The sequence below is a fragment of the Anabrus simplex genome, chromosome 6, assembly GCF_040414725.1.
Source record: "Anabrus simplex isolate iqAnaSimp1 chromosome 6, ASM4041472v1, whole genome shotgun sequence".
In the NCBI taxonomy this organism is placed as follows: Eukaryota; Metazoa; Arthropoda; class Insecta; order Orthoptera; family Tettigoniidae; genus Anabrus; species Anabrus simplex.
The window spans coordinates 117733394-117739393 of NC_090270.1; the positions used below are offsets into that span (position 1 = coordinate 117733394).

Consider the following 6000-nt stretch of genomic DNA (forward strand, 5'->3'; position numbering starts at 1 on the left):
TCTTTCATCCCAATTAATGGAGTCGCTAGTGCGCACTAGCTTCTGTGGCTTATAGGACAACTGCCATCCCGAATTCCCAGCTGAACAGCACACGCACTGCTGTAGTGAGTGGGAGATGCGATACACAAAGGCAACAGATGATACACTCGCTAAATCAAGCATCGAATAAATATGCTTGAAAATGAGGTTGCGTAAATTACACAAGCACTGGAGGTTATATTGGTCAAAAATAGCTGAAGGTAAGGTAAGGGTATATTCTGCCCAAAGGCAGGTCCGAACCTCTGCAGAGGTGTGCCTGAGCTGGAGTTTACGTGTGGTAGGGTGGCCAGTTCCTTTTCACTCCTCCATTCCCTTACCCCCCCACCAACAACGCGTGGCAACCCATCCAAATCTTGACCACGCCCAATGTTGCTTAACTTTGGAAATATCACGGGATCCGGTGTTTCAACACGGCTATGGGAGAAGTAAAAATAAATCAGAAAACTGGAAGACGAGTTAAAAAACGGAAAGTTTCCGGGTAAATCGGAAGGGTTGGCAGGTATGCTAGGGAAACGCAGGTTATACTTTTCCATCTACGTAATTATGCTGCTAATCACAAACTTAACATCAGTAGGGAAAGAAGGTACCTTGAGTTCACCCCTGTTGTCAAATACCTTGGAGTTCAACTCAATCAGTCTCTTACTATTAGAACACACTGTCATTCTGTTAGGATGAAAACCAGGGCCAGAAATAATTTACTATGCATTTTAACGGATCAGGCTGAGGAATACATCCAGCAAATGTACAAACTACAAACTTGACACTTTCTTCCTCTACAGCCAAGTATGCTTGTACTCTGTGAGTCAACTTTGTCCTTTCCAAGACAGCGGATACTGCTTTGAACAATATGTACCATGCAGTTTATGGCTGCCTCAAACCAACAAACATCGAAAAGTTATACCACACTTGTGGCATAGCTTCAATCCGACGGCAAGCAGCAGCTGAAACTGAGAAACTCAAACAAGAGGTGGACAATCATTAACCTCTCTAAGGTCATGAAATAATACAACAGTGTTTTTTTTTCTGCTATTTGTTTTACGTCGCACCGACACAGATAGGTCTTATGGCGACGATGGGATAGGAAAGGCCTAGGAATGGGAAGGAAGCGGCTGTGGCCTTAATTAAGGTACAGCCCCAGCATTTGCCTGGTGTGAAAATGGGAAACCACGGAAAACCATCTTCAGGGCTGCCGACAGTGGGATTCGAACCCATCTCCCGGATGCAAGCTCACAGCCGCGCGCCCCTAACCGCACGGCCAACTCGCCCAGTAGTACAACAGTGTATCAGATCACAGAGGAGTTTCATTAATAACACCAGGCCATCACCAGCCACCCAAGCATTCTTAGGAAACAATACTGGCAGCAGTAGTCCACATTATCTGACTGGAATTAGCCAACAGAAGAAACTCCAGCACATACTTCACAATCTTGGCCTGTCTGAAAGACCCTTAATAGGATAAGAACTGGAATGCCTAGAACCAAAGTTACACTCAAAAGATATGACTTCATTACAGTCAGTGATAAAGCTATTGTGGCTGCTTCATATTGGACACAGCTTTCAACATTTAAGGATGCTCAGATATCATCATCATCATCATCATCATCATCATCATCATCATCATCGTCATCAGAATTCACATCTCTTACTCAGTTATTTTTGTCATTATTTTATGACATTCTACCATTTCTATTTATAGTCAAATCCTATCTAATTTTTTTATTGTGAGACAAGGTGTGATGACCACTAGCCCCAAGATGAGTATGGCATTGGTGCCACTTACCTGTGCCAGGCTCTTCCTATAATCCTTCCTATGCGCTCTCCCTTCACCAACTCTTATTTTACGACTCCAATGGTATTAGAGCAATCTATTAAAGAAACTATTTTAAATAGTTTATGTTGGGTCCACCTTGTCAATACACTTTTTATGACTGAAAATTATTTATTCTATCATACATGTTTCAGGAACAATATGCATTCGCTTCATCAGTGAAGTCAAATCAAATCAGAGCAATCGAGGCTTAAAGAGGCTTTCATTTTCCTGCCTTTCACGGAACTTACCCTTTCTTTGCCAATACCTTCATTTGTCGATGGTTCGCATTTGAGACCTAAATAGACTTTCATTTTACCGCCTTTGCCTTTCACGGGTCTTCCCCTTTCTTTGCCAATACCTTCATTTGTCAAAGGTTTGCATTTGAGGCCTAAAGAGGCTTTAATTTTCCTGCCTATCACAGCTCTTCCCTTTTCTTTGCTGATATCTTCATCTGCTGAAGGTTTGTACCTTCTTTCTTCATCCTTCAAATAGTTTAAATTATTCAAGTATCAAGTGGGCATAACCCATGTATTTATGTACCCGATGAGAAGGTCGTAAATAATGTCTATAAGAGTATGTTGTAAGACGCACATGTACTTGCGGGCCACCTTAATTTAACCATTTTAAACCTTGCTCATAAATCTGCACATAGAATGGCTACTTTAGCAATTGTGTTATATTCCTTAATTATTCTAATTGTGATGCGAGACTGAAATGCAGTGGTAGGCCAAGGAAAAGAAGGTAATGTAGTAGTAGAGTTTGGAATGGGACAAAGGAATGAATGAGGAAGCTGACTGGTTGAATTCTGCACTGATCACAATTTAGCCCTTGCTGATACTTGGTTCAAACACCACAAACGGTGGCTGTATAAGTCGACAAGACCTGAAGACACTGGAAGGTATGACTTCATTATGATTAGACGAAGATTCAAAATGACTGTTGGATTTAAAAAGACCTTCCCAGGAGCAGAAGGGGTCTGAGCACAAGTTACCAAAGAGGACAATGGCGTCAACAAACCATTATATGTAGCTTCTTTCCATCTACACTTATTATTTACCTAATAGGTCCATAAACTGTAAGTTATATGGGTCATTTTCATTTATATTGATGTCATTGTTACCATACTTATTACTTTTCTGAGTTTCAATTATATGGATTACCCTGTGTAACAGTGCTTTCTAACAAGAAACCCTCTTTGTCTATCAACATTTATTTTGATATTTGAATCATATTTGGAAAGGATTATTATGTCTTAATGTACCTGTTCATTATTATGCAAGGGAAACAAAAACAAGGAGTCAGATTCTATTCCTACCCTTTTAACTTTCTTCAGCTTATCCCAGGTATTTCTGGGCTCACTAAAGTCACCTTGGCTTATTTTGCACTTTGGGGTGAAGACCTTTCTAATGACATGCAACAAGTGAAAATTTCAACTCATGAGACACTGGGATTTGAAGCTCAGCTGGAAGGCCACTGGTTAAGCCAGTGTTCAGCTTATCACAGTTATTTCTGGGTTGAAGAATCACCCTGACTCAATTTGGTTTTGAACTATAAGGCCACGTATACTTCTTGCCACAATGTGCTTTTTCAGGTGAAAATTTCACCCTAGGATTCACCAGAATCCACACCTCAGTTGTATGAGAAGGAATACCAGCAATTAAACCAGTTTAGGTCACTATGGTCAGTTATTTATTTATTGTATGGCTTTTAGTGCTGGGAGTGTCCGAGGACATGTTCGGCTCACCTGGTGCAGGTGTTTCTATTTGAAAGCCATGGATGACCTGCGAGTGTGGATGTGGGCTGATGATGTAGGGAGAGGGTGAAATCTGGTGTCAGCACATAGCCTACTCCTGTCAAATAACACCAAGGAGTCTGCTCAAAGCTTTATGTTCCCGTCCAAAGGACGAATCACCATCAACAGCGTCATAACATGCCATCACTCCATATGAACACTGCAGACAGGTTTGGAATTGAATCCAGGGTTTTTGGCACGCAATCTAGTCATTAGAAATTGTATACCACCACCCCCTCACCCCCTCCTATCCTGCCGGCCAACATTCTGATAGTGAAAATTTCTTTGACCTACAGGACTCGAACCAGCTAACCACGTTGTGAGATCATATAGACTTGACGCCTTAGTGACCATGGCCACCAGAAGGAGTTCGCTACAGTCGGCAGAAATACACAAACCAAACAGCCTTCATCAAATCCACTTTTTCTTGTTTGAAGACTGAGCCATTTCTCTTTCAGGACAGAGAAGTACGAACTTTCAGGCCACTTCACAAACTACAACTCTAAGATTCTAAGCACATACCAATGTACTATAGCACCATATGGTGTTCTTTTTAAATATCAGAATCCTTCATCCCAATCCATCATACTGAGCAATATCGCAATAACACACTGAAAATTCTTCAGTGATGCAAGAATGGGAAGGGGCTAGAATTGGGAAGGTAGCGGCCATGGCCTTAAAGTACAACACGAGCATTTATCTAGCGTGTAAATGGGAAATCACAGAGAACCATCTTCAGAGTTGCAGACAGAGGGGTTTGATCCCATCATTGCCCAAATGCAAGCTCACAGCTATGTAGCCCTTATTGCAAAATATACTCTTAATCTAAGCATTGGAAGATAGACAAAAATGAGTAGCAAATCTGGGAAAATGAATGATGTGATGTCTTACCTTGATGACTTGGAAAGTTGTATGGTTGGAATTCTCTCCACAACAAATTCCATAGAATCATCAAGTACTGGTCCACCCTTTCTGGTTTGTTGCACTCAGGGACCATAAATCTTGCAGTTATTCACATTAAAAATGAGAATCATCACAATTACCATCTAACTGCACTCACTTCAAGCAAAGTTATAGGTAGGAGAGAAAGTCACACTATTGTTTCTTGTAAGACCAGAAGTAAGTCAGGCGTCCAAAGGGTTTGGGATGATCTGGATGCCTTAAAGAGAGTCATTGAAGCTATGGCTCCTCCATAAACCAAAATTTCAATCCGAGAAGCTTGCACAGAATACAGTGTGAAGTTAGCTACTATGTTAAGACATTTGCCAAAATGAAAACCTGAAACCTTCTGTTATAACATAAGATTTGAAAGCAGATAAATACAGTATTTTCTGAGACCAAAGAAAATTGTTTGTTGAAGTACATGAAAACAAACACAAAAATACACTATGTTTTGACCAGAAGAGGTGTTAGATAATTGGCTTACACATTTGCCTTTCCCAGTAATTAAAATTTCATTCAGTTATGGAATAAACAAGAAATAGCTGGACAGGAACATATCAGTGGATTAATTAAAAGCCATCATGACTTATCCATAAGAACCCCAAAATTCACAAGTTTAAGAAGGGCGACCAGTTTTAACAAAATCAATATAACATTGTTCTCTGACAATGTTGATGATGATGATGCTTGCTGTTTAAAGGGACCTAACATCTAGGTCATCAACCCCTCATGGTACAAGAAGGATGACATGACATGATAATTAAAATGTTTAAATGTACCCACTGACTAGAATTTAAAACAAATGATGATGAACAATGATTGTGAGTTTAAAATAATCAGCGGATCTAATTTGCAATGCCATATTTTCGGTAAGATGATAGATTATGGTAGAATAAGACATTACTTTAAAATGCAATAATATATTGCGCAAATTACTATTTTTAAAAACACATTAGAACATACAAACACAAACTAAAACAGTCAATTTAATAAAACGTAATAAACAATAATATAAAGACTAATACGAAACACTACGTTTATATGCGATAAAACAAACCATTATCCCTCATAAAACAGATGACGAGGTCTGTTGACTGCTCGTCATCTCGTAGGAAGAGGGAGGGGGTACTCAGGAGTTTCAGATTACGGCGCAGATCAGCCAGGTCCACACACTCCATAAGGATGTGTACCATGGTAAGATGACCGCCACAAGCACACACCGGAGGGGCTTCTCCCTTCAATAAATAGGAGTGTGTTACCATACCGTGGTCAATCCGAAGACAACATAACACCACTGCTTCCCTCCAAGAAGTACGAAGGGAAATTCTCCACACCTTTGTTGTTCCTTTTATCGCCCTCAGCTTATTTGACAGATGGGTGGCCTGCCACTCATCACCCAATGAGACATAGCCAAATG

General features: G+C 40.3%; 1 long non-coding RNA gene across 1 annotated transcript in view; it reads right to left on the bottom strand.

Annotated features, from left to right (window-relative positions):
• Positions 1–4662, bottom strand: part of LOC136875528 (uncharacterized) — a 46737-nt gene extending 42075 nt beyond the window's left edge. Inside the window, exon 1 of the long non-coding RNA XR_010860458.2 lies at positions 4533–4662. This is a non-coding gene — a long non-coding RNA (uncharacterized lncRNA). The remainder of the gene's footprint in view (positions 1–4532) is intronic.
• Positions 4663–6000: the final 1338 nt, after the last annotated feature.